We start from the raw sequence: 18796 nt of genomic DNA on the forward strand, positions 1-18796 counted from the left end.
CTTTACTTTCAGTGCAGCATCTCTCCAGAAGTTCAGTGAGGATCTCTGAATGATCCAATGTTGACCTAAATGACTAATGATGATAAATACAATCCACCTGTGTGTAATCAAGTCTCTGTATAAATGCACCTGCACTGTGATAGTCTCAGAGGTCCGTTAAAAGCGCAGAGAGCATCATGAAGAACAAGGAACACACCAGGCAGGTCCGAGATACTGTTGTGAAGAAGTTTAAAGCCGGATTTGGATACAAAAAGATTTCCCAAGCTTTAAACATCCCTAGGAGCACTGTGCAAGTGATAATATTGAAATGGAAGGAGTATCAGACCACTGCAAATCTACCAAGACCTGGCCGTCCCTCTAAACTTTCAGCTCATACAAGGAGAAGACTGATCAGAGATGCAGCCAAGAGGCCCATGATCACTCTGGATGAACTGCAGAGATCTACAGCTGAGGTGGGAGACTCTGTCCATAGGACAACAATCAGTCGTATATTGCACAAATCTGGCCTTTATGGAAGAGTGGCAAGAAGAAAGCCATTTCTTAAAGATATCCATAAAAAGTGTTGTTTAAAGTTTGCCACAAGCCACCTGGGAGACACACCAAACATGTGGAAGAAGGTGCTCTGGTCAGATGAAACCAAAATTTAACTTTTTGGCAACAATGCAAAACAATATGTTTGGCGTAAAAGCAACACAGCTCATCACCCTGAACCACCATCCCCACTGTCAAACATGGTGGTGGCAGCATCATGGTTTGGGCCTGCTTTTCTTCAGCAGGGACAGGGAAGATGGTTAAAATTGATGGGAAGATGGATGGAGCCAAATACAGGACCATTCTGGAAGATAACCTGATGGAGTCTGCAAAAGACCTAAGACTGGGACGGAGATTTGTCTTCCAACAAGACAATGATCCAAAACATAAAGCAAAATCTACAATGGAATGGTTCAAAAATAAACATATCCAGGTGTTAGAATGGCCAAGTCAAAGTCCAGACCTGAATCCAATCGAGAATCTGTGGAAAGAACTGAAAACTGCTGTTCACAAATGCTCTCCATCCAACCTCACTGAGCTCGAGCTGTTTTGCAAGGAGGAATGGGAAAATATTTCAGTCTCTCGATGTGCAAAACTGATAGAGACATACCCCAAGCGACTTACAGCTGTAATCGCAGCAAAAGGTGGCTCTACAAAGTATTAACTTAAGGGGGCTGAATAATTTTGCACGCCCAATTTTTCAGCTTTTGATTTGTTAAAAAAGTTTGAAATATCCAATAAATGTCGTTCCACTTCATGATTGTGTCCCACTTGTTGTTGATTCTTCACAAAAAAATACAGTTTTATATCTTTATGTTTGAAGCCTGAAATGTGGCAAAACGTCGCAAAGTTCAAGGGGGCCGAATACTTTCGCAAGGCACTGTATGTTAATTCCCCTTTATTCAACATGTCCATAGATCTATGTTAATTCCCCTTTATTCAACATAGGACATAGTGAAACATTTTCTTTCTTTTTTCCTTCTTCTTAACTCTTAGTGGGCTTCTTGTCAGTAACGTGGCAGAAAACAGGGTAGGTACTATTTATGGGGTCTGTCGTTTCATTTGGGGACTCTGCAGTGTGGTTTTTATTTTAGTCTAGGGTTACACAAATGTCTAATTGTTTTGTTTTTGTGATGCACTACTCAGTCTGTGTTAAGTTATTCTTTAATACTACTGTAACATTAACAGATCATTTTAAAGCATTCTCCTGGAATGTTCGGGGCATTTTTAAAGGAAAGAGTTTCAATTGCTGTGCTACAGGAGACCCATTTATCTTCAACAGAACATGCTAAGCTGAAGAGCGACTGGGTGGGCCAGGTGTACTTTTCTTATTTTAGTTCAAACAAAAGAGGCACGTCTCATGTATATTTGAGCACCAAGACACAGACCCTGAAGGATGATTTATTTTGATACTTGGTCAACATATTACTATACTAAATGTATATGGCCCGAACAGACTCCCCCAAATTTGTGTCTGACATGATTGTATTATTTAATCAACACTGCAAGGGACTTGGGTTTATTTCAGGAGATTTTAATTTTACTTTGGGTAAATCATCAACTGCTCCAGTCTCGAATCATAGAGCCTCAAATGCTCTCAGAAGCATTTGTGAATCATCTGGTTTAGTAGACATAAATCCTAAATCCTAATGTCAGAGACTATACTTTCTACTCTAGACCCCATTATTTATATTCTAGATTTGACTATTTTTGTATGCCCTCTACTTACATGCATGTTGCCCAGTCATGTGCGATTGGTTCTAAAGTAATTTCTGACCATGCTCCAGTGAATTTAGATATTGAAATTGGCAAAACAATCCCCAAAATGAGATATTTTGAGACTTAATACATTTCTGCTTAACAATGAAGGAGTGTGCTAAAATATAAATTAACACATTTCTGTCTCAACAATCAACTCTCTCCTGTCTCAACTGAAACTATCTGGGATGCTGCTACAGCAACCACAAGGGGTCATATCATTTCCCAAGCCCCTCTGATCAAGAAGCTTAGAATGGAAAATAGGGAAAAACTGGAGGCTGAAGTAAGAATGCACAGATGACAACAGAGAGTGGCAGTGGTGTTGGAGGGGGGGCAATGCAAATAGTCTGGGTAGCCATTTGACTAGATGTTCAGGAGTCTTTTTGGCTTGGGGGTAGAAGCTGTTAAGAAGTCTCTTGGACCTAGATTTGACGCTCCAGTACCACTTGCCTTGTGGTAGCAGAGAGAACAGTCTATGACATTTTTTAGGGCCTTCCTCTGACATCGCCTGGTATAGAGGTCCTGCATGGCAGGAAGCGTGGCCCCAGTGATGTACTGGTCTGTTCGCACTACCCTCTGTAGTGCCTTGCGGCCGAGCAGTTGCCATCCTAGGTAGTGATGCAACCAGTTAGGATGCTCTCGATGGTGCAGCTGTAGAATCTTCTGAGGATGCCAAATCTTTTCTGTGAATAGGTTTTGTCGGGCCCGCTTCACGACTGTCATGGTGTGCTTGCACCATGTTAGTTTGATGTGGACACCAAGGAACTTGAAGCTCTCAACCTGCTCCACTGCAGCCCTGTCGATGAGAATGGGGGCGTGCTCTGTCCTCTTTTTCCTGTAGTCCACAATCATCTCCTTTGTCTTGACCACGTTGAGGGATAGGTTGTTATTCTGGCACCACACCGCCAGGTCTCTGACCTCCTCCCCATAGGCTGTCTCGTTGTTGTCTGTGATCAGGCCTACCACTGTTGTGTCACCGGCAATTTAATGATGGTGTTGGAGTCGTGCCTGGCCGTGCAGTCATGAATGAACAGGAAGTGCAAGAGGGGGCTGAGCACGCACCCCTGAGGGCCCCTGTGTTGAGGATCAGCGTGGAGGGAGTTGCAGATGGAGATGTTTAGTCCCAGGGTCCTTAGCTTATTGATGAGCTTTGAGGGCACTATGGTGTTGAATGCTGAGCTGTAGTCAATGAATAGCATTCTCACATAGGTGTTCCTTTTGTCCAGGTGGGAAAGGGCAGTGTGGAGTGCAATAGAGACTCCATCATCTGTGGATCTGTTGGGGCAGTATGCAAGGGTTTCTGGAATGATGGTGTTGATGTGAGCCATGACCAGCCTTTCAGAGCCCTTCATGGCTGCAGACGTGAGTGCTACGGGTCGGTAATCATTTAGGCAGGTTACCTTAGTGTTCTTGGGCACAGGCACGATGGTGGTCTGCTTAAAACATGTTGGTATTACAGACTCGGACAGGGAGAGGTTGAAAATGTCAGTGAAGACACTTGCTAGTTGGTCAACGCATGCTCGCAGTACACAACCTGGTAATCTGTCTGGCCCTGCAACCTTGTGAATGTTGACCTGTCTAAAGGTCTTACTCACATCGGCTGCCGAGAGCGTGATCACACAGTCTTCCAGTACAGCTGGTGCTCTCATGTATACAGTGCCTTGCGAAAGTATTCGGCCCCCTTGAACTTTGCGACCTTTTGCCACATTTCAGGCTTCAAACATAAAGATATAAAACTGTATTTTTTTGTGAAGAATAAACAACAAGTGGGACACAATCATGAAGTGGAACGACATTTATTGGATATTTCAAACTTTTTTAACAAATCAAAAGCTGAAAAATTGGGCGTGCAAAATTATTCAGCCCCTTTACTTTCAGTGCAGCAAACTCTCTCCAGAAGTTCAGTGAGGATCTCTGAATGATCCAATGTTGACCTAAATGACTAATGATGATAAATACAATCCACCTGTGTGTAATCAAGTCTCCGTATAAATGCACCTGCACTGTGATAGTCTCAGAGGTCCGTTAAAAGCGCAGAGAGCATCATGAAGAACAAGGAACACACCAGGCAGGTCCGAGGTACTGTTGTGAAGAAGTTTAAAGCCGGATTTGGATACAAAAATATTTCCCAAGCTTTAAACCTCCCAAGGAGCACTGTGCAAGCGATAATATTGAAATGGAAGGAGTATCAGACCACTGCAAATCTACCAAGACCTGGCCGTCCCTCTAAACTTTCAGCTCATACAAGGAGAAGACTGATCAGAGATGCAGCCAAGAGGCCCATGATCACTCTGGATGAACTGCAGAGATCTACAGCTGAGGTGGGAGACTCTGTCCATAGGACAACAATCAGTCGTATATTGCACAAATCTGGCCTGTATGGAAGAGTGGCAAGAAGAAAGCCATTTCTTAAAGATATCCATAAAAAGTGTTGTTTAAAGTTTGCCACAAGCCACCTGGGGGACACACCAAACATGTGGAAGAAGGTGCTCTGGTCAGATGAAACCAAAATTGAACTTTTTGGCAACATTGCAAAACGTTATGTTTGGCGTAAAAGCAACACAGCTGAACACACCATCCCCACTGTCGAACATGGTGGTGGCAGCATCATGGTTTGGGCCTGCTTTTCTTCAGCAGGGACAGGGAAGATGGTTAAAATTGATGGGAAGATGGATGGAGCCAAATACAGGACCATTCTGGAAGAAAACCTGATGGAGTCTGCAAAAGACCTGAGACTGGGACGGAGATTTGTCTTCCAATAAGACAATGATCCAAAACATAAAGCTAAATCTACAATGGAATGGTTCAAAAATAAACATATCCAGGTGTTAGAATGGCCAAGTCAAAGTCCAGACCTGAATCCAATCGAGAATCTGTGGAAAGAACTGAAAACTGCTGTTCACAAATGCTCTCCATCCAACCTCACTGAGCTCAAGCTGTTTTGCAAGGAGGAATGGGAAAACATTTCAGTCTCTCAATGTGCAAAACTGAGAGAGACATACCCCAAGCGACTTACAGCTGTAATCGCAGCAAAAGGTGGCGCTACAAAGTATTAACTTAAGGGGGCTGAATCATTTTGCACGCCCAATTTTTCTGTTTTTGATTTGTTAAAAAAGTTTGAAATATCCAATAAATGTCATTCCACTTCATGATTGTGTCCCACTTGTTGTTGATTCTTCACAAAAAAATGCAGTTTTATATCTTTATGTTTGAAGCCTGAAATGTGGCAAAAGGTCGCAAAGTTCAAGGGGGCCGAATACTTTCGCAAGGCACTGTATTTCAGTGTTATTTGCCTCGATGCCAGCATAGAAGTAGTTTAGCTCGTCCGGCAGTCTCGTGTCACTGGGCAGCTCTCAGCTGTTCTTCCCTTTGTAGTCTGTAATGGTTTGCATGCCCTGCCACATCCAACGAGCGTCAGAGCTGGTGTAGTACGAGAGCCGGTCTTAGTCCTGTATTGAGGCTTTGCCTGTTTGATGGTTTGCCGGAGGGCATAGCGGGATTTCTTATAAGCTCTAGCCTTTAGCTCAGTGCAGATGCCTGTAATCTATGGCTCTGGTTTGGGTATGTTCACGACTGTACAGTCACTGTGGGGACGACGACATCGATGCACTTATTTATGAAGCCAATGATAGATGTGGTGTACTCCTCAATGCCATTGGAGGAATCCCGAAACATATTCCAGTCTGTGATAGCAAAACTGTCCTGTAGCTTAGCATCTGCTTCATCTGACCACTTTTTTTATTGATCTAGTCACTGGTACTTCCTGCTTAAATTTTTGCTTGTAAGCAGGAATCAGGAGGATGGAATTATGGTCAAATTTGCCAAATGGAGGGCGAGGGAGAGGTTTGTATGTATCTCTGTGTGTGGAGTATAGGCGGTCCAGAGTTCTTTTCCCTCTGGTTGCACATTTAACATGCTGATAGAAATTTGTTAAAACTGATTTAAGTTTCCCTGCATTAAATTTCCCAGATACTAGGAGCGCCGCCTCTGGGTGAGCGTTTTCTTGTTTGCTTATGGCGGAATACAGCTCATTCAATGCTATCTTGGTGCTTGCCTCTGACTGTGGTGGTATGTAAAACAGCTACATAGAATATAGATGAAAACTCTCTCGGTAGGTAGTGTGGTCTGCAGCTTATTATGAGAAACTCTACCTCGGGCCAGAAATAGCACCAGCTGTTGTTTACAAAAATACATAGACCTCCGCCCCTTGTCTTACCAGACGCCACTGTTCTATTCTGCCGGTACGTCATATAACCAGCCAGCTGTATGTTGATATTGTTGTCGTTCAGCCACGACTCCGTGAAGCATAAGATGTTACAGTTTTTAATGTCCCGTTGGTAGTTTAATCTTTCCAGTAACTAAGTAATCTAAGTGCCTTGAGTGAAGTCGGTAAGTGTGTCACGAGCAGCACAGTTTATCAGGTCCTTACTAAATTGCTCTGACACTCTGACAGGTTAGCATAATTCTCACCTCTCCATACACGTCAGCTGTTCCCTGGTTGTTGCTCACCCTCTCGTTCCCTCCCTCCCTCCATCTTCACACCCACAACAACAGGTGCTCCTTCAATACAAAGAACTGAAGGCAGTTCTCTGACATTCATCAGCCTGTTCAACACCAAGCTTTTCACTAAGCATTCAGGCTGATGCTGATGTAGTGCGACTATGGGATGTCTTGGGCGGACTCATATTGCATGCAATACATCATCTCTCCTATTACCACAACCAAATGTATCTGCCATGTATGTCAGCTCTGAAGTGTCCTCTCCAAAACACACACCACCTCTTCCCATCTCGTCAGCGATGTTGACAGCAGGCCTGAGAGACTGTCTCTGAGCTCAGTAGGCCAGTTAGAATATTAACACTCAGCCCCCTCCCTCTTCCTCCACTTTCTCCTGCTCATTCGTCTCTTCTCTTCCTCCCCTCTCTCACTCTTCCCGCTGTCCGCCTGCTGAAAAGGCATTTAGGGTTCTCATGGCAAACAACCAGCCTTTGTGAAAATGTAAAGAATTCCCCTGTTCAATTCCCCTATCCTGCTTTTCTCTACTCTTGCATGGTAATTCTACCCCACACAGAGCATCTTACCCAACAGCCAAGCTCAAAGCAAGGCTTAATTTAAAAAAGGCAATGCAATGGGATGTGCAAGGAGAGGAGGAAAGAGGGTGGTGGTTTCATCAACACATGCAGAAATGTCATTTGGAAGAGAGTCTGATGTTTCTCTTGCTTATCTTGTTGTGTTCTAAGCTTCATTGCCAGCACGGCACCCCTGGAAGCATTCTGACACAGTAAAACTGCTGACCCCTGGACATTTCCTAAGTCCACTTGGCTTTGTATTAGATCATTCTACCCGTTCCCTTCGGTTCCCTTCCTAGTTCAGAGAGACGCCTACTGCTCCTGGAAGATGCAGTGAGAAGCACAGACCCATGTTAGTCTGCATGTCTCTTCTCTGATTCGTATTGCTCGGGGGACTGTTCTTCTCTGGGAGACTTGTTCAGCTGTAGCCTTGGCAATCTTCTGGTCTATGGGAAGATTCGAAGGCTCCGGTTTGGCAAACCTTAGGCATGGGGTTTAGTGGCTTTAAAGGCTTTAGAGTTACTTCCTCTTTAGTCAAACTCAAAACACATTCACATCTCTAAGGAACAGCCAAATGAAAGTGTGACTCTCCACTTCTTGAGGCATGTCTGAAGTCAACAAAGCAAAGTACAATATAGGTTACCCACCCAGTGCATGTTCAGAGTGATACTTTAGCTTGGTGCATTCACGAGATAAAGATGAACGACAAAGTCCAAGTAAGCTAGGTCTCTACTTGTCTTCTGTTATGATGTGTGGCTCATTCACGAGATAAAGATGAACGACAAAGTCCAAGTAAGCTAGGTCTCTACTTGTCTTCTGTTATGATGTGTGGCTCATTCACGAGATAAAGATGAACGACAAAGTCCAAGTAAGCTAGGTCTCTACTTGTCTTCTGTTATGATGTGTGGCTCATTCACGAGATAAAGATGAACGAAAAAGTCCAAGTAGGCTAGGTCTCTACTTGTCTTCTGTTATGATGTGTGGCTCATTCACGAGATAAAGATGAACGACAAAGTCCAAGTAGGCTAGGTCTCTACTTGTCTTCTGTTATGATGTGTGTCTCATTCACAAGACAAAGATGTTCCAAAACGTCTTGGTACGGTCTGTAAAATGAGTGTGAGGCGTAGAGATGAGATCTGGAGATATGTTTATGTAGGCCTAGCTCTTCCTACAAATGTCAACAAGCCACATTCAGAGTAGAACAGTCCACCTATAGATGACGACGTCGTCGTTGTTGTTGTGCATGGGAGCACTTCGTCTCAGCGTCCATGTGTATTAGAAGATGCCCCAGGCCAGTTGGAGACTAGCTGACCACACCACTGCTGATGTCTCCCTGGGGACTGCCACTGCTACCTCCCTGTCTCTCCCTCTGTGTCAGCACTATTACTGCCACTAGGTCACCAAAAGGTCATACGGACCACTCCAGACCCTGCTCCTGTTTCATAATCTATGTCCAGAAGTTTGCATAATCAATTCACTCACTCTCCACAGTAATCCCGAGTAACCACTCTCCACTCAATTGTCGTAAGAGTCAAAAGTGGCAGGGCATGACACCACTCCCCCTTCCCCACGTATCACACGGTCTGTTTGGGCTATAAACAGCACTGCAGAATTCAGCACTGTCGGCACAGTTTCTCCTCAGGCCAGAGACTGTGTTTTTCCAGGCTAACTCTGTCCTTCCTCCTGTCTACAAGGCTTTACAGAGATTGATGTTTGACAGAGAGCCTCGTGAAACTTTGACCCCCAACCCTGACCCACCCTTAATAGCCTGGACTCCAAACTGAATATTGCTCTGTTTCAGAATGGATTCCAGCGATATTCAGTGTGAGTTCGTACAGATTCCAGGCTACCTGCCGAAACCATTCTATAACACTCCAGAATTTGGATGCTTCTCAGGACCAGACTGGGACTGGAGGCGGGCGATAGCTACAGATCCTATTCCATCAAGAGCTGAATTAAATACTGGGCTTCCAACCAGAGTGGTGTTAGAATGTAATTTGCGTTTAGAGCAGCATAGTTCTCCTGTGCATCTCCTAGCTTGAAGGCTTTTCATTTTGGGCCTCCCTGGCTGACTGTTGCAGTGCTGAGGTGGAAGGAATGCAGTGTAGACATTTCTCTTGTTGAGTGATCCCCAGTGGAAAGAGGCTCATGGGAATAATGGGATGTAAACGTGTGGAGGACGACAGAGACCTCTGTCTCTCTGATTTTAACGAGGGCCTAATATGCAGAAAAGCGCACACACACACACACAACATCCCAGACAGTAAAACACCTCTCCTTAACCTGGAGGAGAGGATTAGACCAACATCCCAGACAGTAAAACACCCCTCCTTAACCTGGAGGAGAGGATTAGACTAATATCCCAAACAGTAAAACACCTCTCCTTAACCTGGAGGAGAGGATTAGACTAATATCCCAGATAGTAAAACACCTCTCCTTAATCTGGAGGAGAGGATTAGACTAATATCCCAAACAGTAAAACACCTCTCCTTAACCTGGAGGAGAAGATTAGACTAATATCCCAGACAGTAAAACACCTCTCCTTAACCTGGAGGAGAGGATTAGACTAATATCCCAGACAGTAAAACACCTCTCCTTAACCTGGAGGAGAGGATTAGACCAACATCCCAGACAGTAAAACACCTCTCCTTAACCTGGAGGAGAGGATTAGACTAATATCCCAAACAGTAAAACACCTCTCCTTAACCTGGAGGAGAGGATTAGACTAATATCCCAAACAGTAAAACACCTCTCCTTAACCTGGAGGAGAGGATTAGACTAATATCCCAAACAGTAAAACACCTCTCCTTAACCTGGAGGAGAGGATTAGACTAATATCCCAAACAGTAAAACACCTCTCCTTAACCTGGAGGAGAGGATTAGACTAATATCCCAGACAGTAAAACACCTCTCCTTAACCTGGAGGAGAGGATTATGACTACCGCCCCGTAGCACTCACATCCGTCATCATGAAGTGCTTTGAGAGACTAGTCAAGGACCATATCACCTCCACCCTACCTGACACCCTAGACCCACTCCAATTTGCTTACCGCCCAAATAGGTCCACAGACGATGCAATCTCAACCACACTGCACACTGCCCTAACCCATCTGGACAAGAGGAATACCTATGTGAGAATGCTGTTCATCGACTACAGCTCGGCATTCAACACCATAGTACCCTCCAAGCTCGTCATCAAGCTCGAGACCCTGGGTCTCGACCCCGCCCTGTGCAACTGGGTACTGGACTTCCTGACGGGCCGCCCCCAGGTGGTGAGGGTAGGCAACAACATCTCCTCCCCGCTGATCCTCAACACTGGGGCCCCACAAGGTTGCGTTCTGAGCCCTCTCCTGTACTCCCTGTTCACCCACGACTGCGTGGCCACGCACGCCTCCAACTCAATCATCAAGTTTGCGGACGACACAACAGTGGTAGGCTTGATTACCAACAACGATGAGACGGCCTACAGGGAGGAGGTGAGGGCCCTCGGAGTGTGGTGTCAGGAAAATAACCTCACACTCAACGTCAACAAAACTAAGGAGATGATTGTGGACTTCAGGAAACAGCAGAGGGAACACCCCCCTATCCACATCGATGGAACAGTAGTGGAGAGGGTAGCAAGTTTTAAGTTCCTCGGCATACACATCACAGACAAACTGAATTGGTCCACTCATATAGACAGCATCGTGAAGAAGGCGCAGCAGCGCCTCTTCAACCTCAGGAGGCTGAAGAAATTCGGCTTGTCACCAAAAGCACTCACAAACTTCTACAGATGCACAATCGAGAGCATCCTGGCGGGCTGTATCACCGCCTGGTATGGCAACTGCACCGCCCTCAACCGTAAGGCTCTCCAGAGGGTAGTGAGGTCTGCACAACGCATCACCGGGGGCAAACTACCTGCCCTCCAGGACACCTACACCACCCGATGTCACAGGAAGGCCATAAAGATCATCAAGGACATCAACCACCCGAGCCACTGCCTGTTCACCCCGCTATCATCCAGAAGGCGAGGTCAGTACAGGTGCATCAAAGCTGGGACCGAGAGACTGAAAAACAGCTTCTATCTCAAGGCCATCAGACTGTTAAACAGCCACCACTAACACTGAGTGGCTGCTGCCAACACACTGACACTGACTCAACTCCAGCCACTTTAATAATGGGAATTGATGGGAAATGATGTAAATATATCACTAGCCACTTTAAACAATGCTACCTTATATAAATGTTACTTACCCTACATTATTCATCTCATATGCATACGTATATACTGTACTCTATATCATCGACGGTATCCTTATGTAATACATGTATCACTAGCCACTTTATACTATACTATGCCACTTTGTTTACATACTCATCTCATTTGTACATACTGTACCCGATACCATCTACTGTATCTTGCCTATACTGCTCTGTACCATCACTCATTCATAAATCCTTATGTACATATTCTTTATCCCCTTACACTGTGTACAAGACAGTAGTTTTGGAATTGTTAGTTAGATTACTTGTTATTACTGCATTGTCGGAACTAGAAGCACAAGCATTTCGCTACACTCGCATTAACATCTGCTAACCATGTGTATGTGACAAATAAAATTTGATTTGATTTGATTTGATTTGAGGATTAGACCAACATCCCAGACAGTAAAACACCTCTCCTTAACCTGGAGGAGAGGATTAGACTAATATCCCAGATAGTAAAACACCTCTCCTTAACCTGGAGGAGAGGATTAGACTAATATCCCAGACAGTAAAACACCTCTCCTTAACCTGGAGGAGAAGATTAGACTAATATCCCAGACAGTAAAACACCTCTCCTTAACCTGGAGGAGAGGATTAGACCAACATCCCAGACAGTAAAACACCTCTCCTTAACCTGGAGGAGAGGATTAGACTAATATCCCAGACAGTAAAACACCTCTCCTTAACCTGGAGGAGAGGATTAGACTAATATCCCAGACAGTAAAACACCTCTCCTTAACCTGGAGGAGAGGATTAGACTAATATCCCAGACAGTAAAACACCTCTCCTTAACCTGGAGGAGAGGATTAGACTAATATCCCAAACAGTAAAACACCTCTCCTTAACCTGGAGGAGAGGATTAGACTAATATCCCAGACAGTAAAACACCTCTCCTTAACCTGGAGGAGAGGATTAGACCAACATCCCAGACAGTAAAACACCTCTCCTTAACCTGGAGGAGAGGATTAGACTAATATCCCAGATAGTAAAACACCTCTCCTTAACCTGGAGGAGAGGATTAGACTAATATCCCAGACAGTAAAACACCTCTCCTTAACCTGGAGGAGAAGATTAGACTAATATCCCAGACAGTAAAACACCTCTCCTTAACCTGGAGGAGAGGATTAGACCAACATCCCAGACAGTAAAACACCTCTCCTTAACCTGGAGGAGAGGATTAGACTAATATCCCAAACAGTAAAACACCTCTCCTTAACCTGGAGGAGAGGATTAGACTAATATCCCAAACAGTAAAACACCTCTCCTTAACCTGGAGGAGAGGATTAGACTAATATCCCAAACAGTAAAACACCTCTCCTTAACCTGGAGGAGAGGATTAGACTAATATCCCAGACAGTAAAACACCTCTCCTTAACCTGGAGGAGAGGATTAGACCAACATCCCAGACAGTAAAACACCTCTCCTTAACCTGGAGGAGAGGATTAGACTAATATCCCAGATAGTAAAACACCTCTCCTTAACCTGGAGGAGAGGATTAGACTAATATCCCAGACAGTAAAACACCTCTCCTTAACCTGGAGGAGAAGATTAGACTAATATCCCAGACAGTAAAACACCTCTCCTTAACCTGGAGGAGAGGATTAGACCAACATCCCAGACAGTAAAACACCTCTCCTTAACCTGGAGGAGAGGATTAGACTAATATCCCAGACAGTAAAACACCTCTCCTTAACCTGGAGGAGAGGATTAGACTAATATCCCAGACAGTAAAACACCTCTCCTTAACCTGGAGGTGAGGATTAGACTAATATCCCAGACAGTAAAACACCTCTCCTTAACCTGGAGGAGAGGATTAGACTAATATCCCAGACAGTAAAACACCTCTCCTTAACCTGGAGGAGAGGATTAGACTAATATCCCAGACAGTAAAACACCTCTCCTTAACCTGGAGGAGAAGATTAGACTAATATCCCAGACAGTAAAACACCTCTCCTTAACCTAGAGGAGAGGATTAGACTAATATCCCAGACAGTAAAACACCTCTCCTTAACCTGGAGGAGAGAGGAGTACATTATACTTATTCAATAACTTTTAGTTGTTAATTGTTCTGTTAACTCTATGTTGGTACTGTAGTGCTCATCATAGAGAACGTTCTAGCAGTGATACTGACAGTTCAGATGGTGGGATCTTTTAGGTGCCATTTCCTCACGGTCCACTTTGCGTACAGGAAAGTCTGAATTTACACCACTTTAGTAAGCACAGCAAACGGTCGTCTCGTTAAATTTGCATTGCAGAATTCTGCCCGCATTCACTTTAGAGGTTGCAATGTGTAAACTCCTCTTATCCCAAACAAGCAGACAGATGTCTGCTGTGAAGGTTTACTTCCTGACCAGTCTGTGTTATTTTAATCAGAAGCAGATTTCTTGTTTGTTTAACACCTCTGGAACTGGCTTTATGTTGACTGTGGAATTCCACTCACTCACTCAATTCCACTCATGTGGGAGTTATCTCACTGAGATTCATGGCTTCCTTCCATCAATATATGTTTGTACTCTATAGCTGTTATTGAGTCTAACAAAAGTACAGCCCTAACTTGTTTTAGTACACTGTAGATCACAGGAAGTTGGTGGCACCTTAATTGGAAAGAATGGGCTCGTGGTAATGGCTGGAGCAGAATAGGTGGAATGGTATCAAATACATCAAACACATGGTTTCCATGGTGCCATTCCATCCACTCCATTCCGGACATTATTTTGAGCCGTCCTCCCCTCAGCAGCCTCCACTGCTGTAGATCCACATTTGTGGGTAGCACTGAGCATTGATGCTATCAATTATCAGACCAACGGAATCAATTTGCTAAGGGGGTGTTTTTAAGGTCAATTCCTCAATATATCGATTTTTCAGTTTGTGTATATTGACTTTGCTTATTTCAGTGACTCTGCATATTACCCATATACTGTAAAGCTTTGCTTCTGCCTCTTCTCCCTATAAGGTGTCTTTGGAGGTTACAGGGATAAGTTAAGGCCCGATTTATAGTTGACTACAGTAGCATAGGCCTTGAGGTTTGCCGTGTGTATGAGTGCTGCATGTTCGAGGGTTGTCAGATTCAGCCCAACCCCAGAGTCCAACCTCACCGTTGCTGTGAAACCTGATCTTTGTCCATCGTGGCATTTCTGTCCATACAGCAGAGCATTTTCAACATGATATTAAAAGATTTAGGGATTACGGTCTCAGCGTTGCAGTGGGACAGATCCAGCTTGTGACCAGGCTGGGAAGTCTGCTGACAAGCTGACTGATAGAACCCACAAGGCAGACTACTGCTTCTGTTGACCTGTCACTCAGGGGGCCTCAAAGGATCATTTATCAACTAGGCCGAGGGTCCCAGGGGTGCCCGTCTGTGATGCCAGGGAAAAGACACAGCAGACCTTCCCACCTATCCATTTTTATATTCGATTCATTTAGCAGACACTCTTACCTAGAGCGACTTACAGTTAGTGCATTCTCGTCTTAAGATGGCTAGCTGTCCCGTCGTGTAAGTCTTCTATCGATCAGGGGAAATGTAGAGAAGTAATCACTGTTGCGATTTAGCCCTTCATCAGATACATTTGATATGCTTGTTGGGTGCAATTACACAACAGCATGGTGTCTTCACAATCTCTAAGCGATGCTTGTGTTGTAGTTCAGGAGAAAATGTCCCTGTGGTGGTTTTACCTCGACATCTCTCACACCACAACCCAGTCCCCTCCGCTTTAGACAGACACTAACAGTCTCTGCTGGATTCCCAAGCATATGTACGTCTGCAATGAAAGCAGTGACTGTGTTTGGGCCACAGAGATCAGGGCCATAGAGGAACAACCAGCCCTCATCACTCAGCTCTTTACTGCTCAGAACAGAAAGCTCTTTGGCAGTTAGTTACACAGACCAGACCAGACCAGGGCCCATATACACAAAGAGTCTGAGTGCATATCTAGGTTTGAACCCCAAAAAAGTACTGCTTTATATCGTTCCTTTCTGTTCCTTTTTTAACCTGTGAAATAACTTTGTTTTTTAAATCTCTTACATTACATTGGTCAGACTCTACTCACAGTACTAAGATAGTGGCTGACTTTAAGCTCATTGTGCGTGTTAGGAATAGTATGCAGACAGACATGAGTGTCCTCAGATTCCCCCCCAGCTCTCTGCTGTGCATCAGTAAAATATTCACAACCAGTTTCAAGGTTATTGTAGCAACGGCTGGTTGCTAACAAATAATACAAGCTTCTCCCCAGCCACCCAGCTAGCTCAGCAGGCCTCTGATTTATGTGCGGATTCAAACACAACTGTGATTCCCTCCATGGGATAATTTCCTCTCCGGCATCTCACAGATGCAACTCCACTTACTGCTGCATTTTTAACAGGTGTTGTAACTTTTTATCTTTTTTAAAAAAAATTTTTTACTATGAAATAAAAAAAATAATAACTTTTAGCAAATTAAATGACTCCTCCAATCAGTGCTGATAGAGCAGGCAAGCTAGTTGTTTAGGTGCGTGATGGACAAGTGTAGCCTATGGCGCAAGATGCAACTGAAATTTTGCAGGTTGAAATAGAGCGAGAAAGTTTGAGGAGGAGGCTCGAAGGCTGGACATCTTATGACCTGCATCATCTGACTTAAGTCCACAGAATTATACAGTCGTGGCTAGAAGTTTTGAGAATGACACAAATATTAATTTTCACAAAGTCTGCTGCCTCAGTTTGTATGATGGCAATTTGCATATACTCCAGAATGTTATGAAGAGTGATCAGATGAATTGCAATTAATTGCAAAGTCCCTCTTTGTCATGCAAATGATCTTAATCCCCCCCAAAAACATTTACACTGCATTTCAGCCCTGCCACAAAAGGACCAGCTGACATCATGTCAGTGATTCTCTCGTTAACACAGGTGTGAGTGTTGACGAGGACAAGGCCGGAGATCACTCTGTCATGCTGATTGAGTTTGAATAACAGACTGGAAGCTTCAAAAGGAGGGTGGTGCTTGGAATCATTGTTCTTCCTCTGTCAATCATGGTTACCTGCAAGGAAACATGCCGTCATCATTGCTTTGCACAAAAAGGGCTTCACAGGCAAGGATATTGCTGCCAGGAAGATTTCACCTAAATCAACCATTTATCAGATCATCAAGAACTTCAAGGAGAGCGGTTCAAATGTTGTGAAGAAGGCTTCAGGGTGCCCAAGAAAGTCCAGCAAGCACCAGGACAGTCTCCGAAAGTTGATTCAGCTGCGTGATTGGGGCACCACCAGTACAGAGCTTGCTCAGGAATGGCAGCAGACAGGTATGAGTGCATCTGCACGCACAGTGAGGCGAAGACTTTTGGAGGGATGGCCTGGTGTCAAGAAGGGCAGCAAAGAAGCCACTTCTCTCCAGGAAAAACATCAGGGAGAGACTGATATTCTGCAAAAGGTACAGGGATTGGACTGCTGAGGACCTGGGTAAAGTCATTTTCTCTGATGAATCCCTTCCGATTGTTTGGGGCATCCGGAAAAAAAGACAAGGTGAGCGCTACCATCAGTCCTGTGTCATGCCAACAGTAAAGCATCCTGAGACCATTCATGTGTGAGGTTGCTTCTCAGCCAAGGGAGTGGGCTCACTCACAATTTTGCCTAAGAACACAGCCATGAATAAAGAATGGTACCAACACATCCTCTGAGAGCAACTTCTCCCAACCATCCAGGAACAGTTTGGTGACGAACAATGCCTTTTCCAGCATGATGGAGCACATTGCCATAAGGCAAAGGGGATAACTAAGTGGCTCGGGGAACAAAACATTGATATTTTGGGTCAATGGTCAGGAAACTCCCCAGACCTTAATCACATTGAGAACTTGTGATCAATCATCAAGAGGCGGGTGGACAAACAAAAACCCAGAAATTCTGACAAACTCCCAGCAATGATTATGCAAGAATGGGCTGCCATGATGTGGCCCAGAAGTTAATTGACAGCATGCCAGTGCGGATGAAAAAGAAGGGTCAACACTGCAAATATTGACTCTTTGCATCAACTTCATGTAATTGTCAATAAAAGCCTTTGACACTTATGAAATGCTTGTAATTATACTTCAGTATTCCATAGTAACATCTGACAAAAATATCTAAAGACACTGAAGCAGCAAACTTTGTGGAAATGAATATGTGTGTCATTCTCAAAACTTTTGGCCCGACTGACTGTACATAGGAGTAGCGGCTTCTATGGAGGAACTTTGAATGTCATTTGAGCTAGCTAGCTAGCTATGCCTATAGCATCCTTTACTAGCTCTGAAATGTGAATCCATTCTTCTCTAGCTAATAAAAAAAATCTCCCTATCTTCTGAATTATGCTCGTAACATCAGTGCAGTAGCCTGACGTTCGGAGGGGGGAGTGGCAGGTAGCGTAAACATGCCCGCGCACACACTGGCAAAGATTTTCAGCTTGCAGGCAGACACTGGAATATGTTTCTGAGTGTCAGAGTGAGGGCTTTGCATGGGCGCGTTGTTGCGTTTTTTTTTTGGGGGGGGGGGGGGGGGGGGGAAGAATGTCAACCTGGTGATCTGCAATGCCCTGTGCCCTCCCTCCCTCTGCAAGGTTAAGAGACTTGGCCTACAGTGAGCTGTGTTTAGTACCAACCCACCTGACTACTGACCTGGGCTGAACCGGGTCTTCATTCTGTGTTTTTAGCAGAGCAGGATGTTTTTAACCCAGGACAAAAGAAGGACACACACACAATGCATCTGAGAGGCAGAAGGATGTCTCCCTAATCCTGAAAATCCACTGGCCCATTTCCCTGCGTTGGAATGAAAGGGCCACGTCACCATAGAAACAGGATCAATGGACCATAAGGATAAAATGTTAACTGGGGAGGGAGAGAGGTCTTTTTATAAAGAAGTGATATATTTGATCTCTGTCTTAAGACAGTGACTTGTTTATTGTGTTGATGGGTTTTTGTTTCAGTCACAGTTGCCAGTTTCTTCTCCTCTTGTTCTCGTCAGTCCACTCTCATGGTGGTGCCATCTTCCCCATACATACAGGAGAAAGTCCCATAGGGCGGGCAAGGGCGCTTTGGTTGGGGGGTGGGGGGGTGGAGGGGGGGGGGGGGGGGGGGTACGGACTCAAAATCTACCCTTAGATCACTGTCTATGGGCAACTACATCCTACTCTGGCAAGGATGCCACAATCCTTTCAGCTCCTGTAGTCTGAGGGTCAGCAAATGTCAAAGTATT

General features: G+C 44.6%; 1 protein-coding gene across 5 annotated transcripts in view; it reads left to right on the forward strand.

Moving 5' to 3' along the window:
• The window catches only part of enah (ENAH actin regulator), a 155668-nt gene that overhangs the window by 35891 nt on the left and 100981 nt on the right, over positions 1–18796 (forward strand). The gene's annotated exons all lie outside the window — the stretch shown is intronic.

Source organism: Oncorhynchus mykiss, chromosome 4, assembly GCF_057628025.1.
Source record: "Oncorhynchus mykiss isolate SJ-2025 chromosome 4, ASM5762802v1, whole genome shotgun sequence".
NCBI classification, from domain to species: Eukaryota; Metazoa; Chordata; class Actinopteri; order Salmoniformes; family Salmonidae; genus Oncorhynchus; species Oncorhynchus mykiss.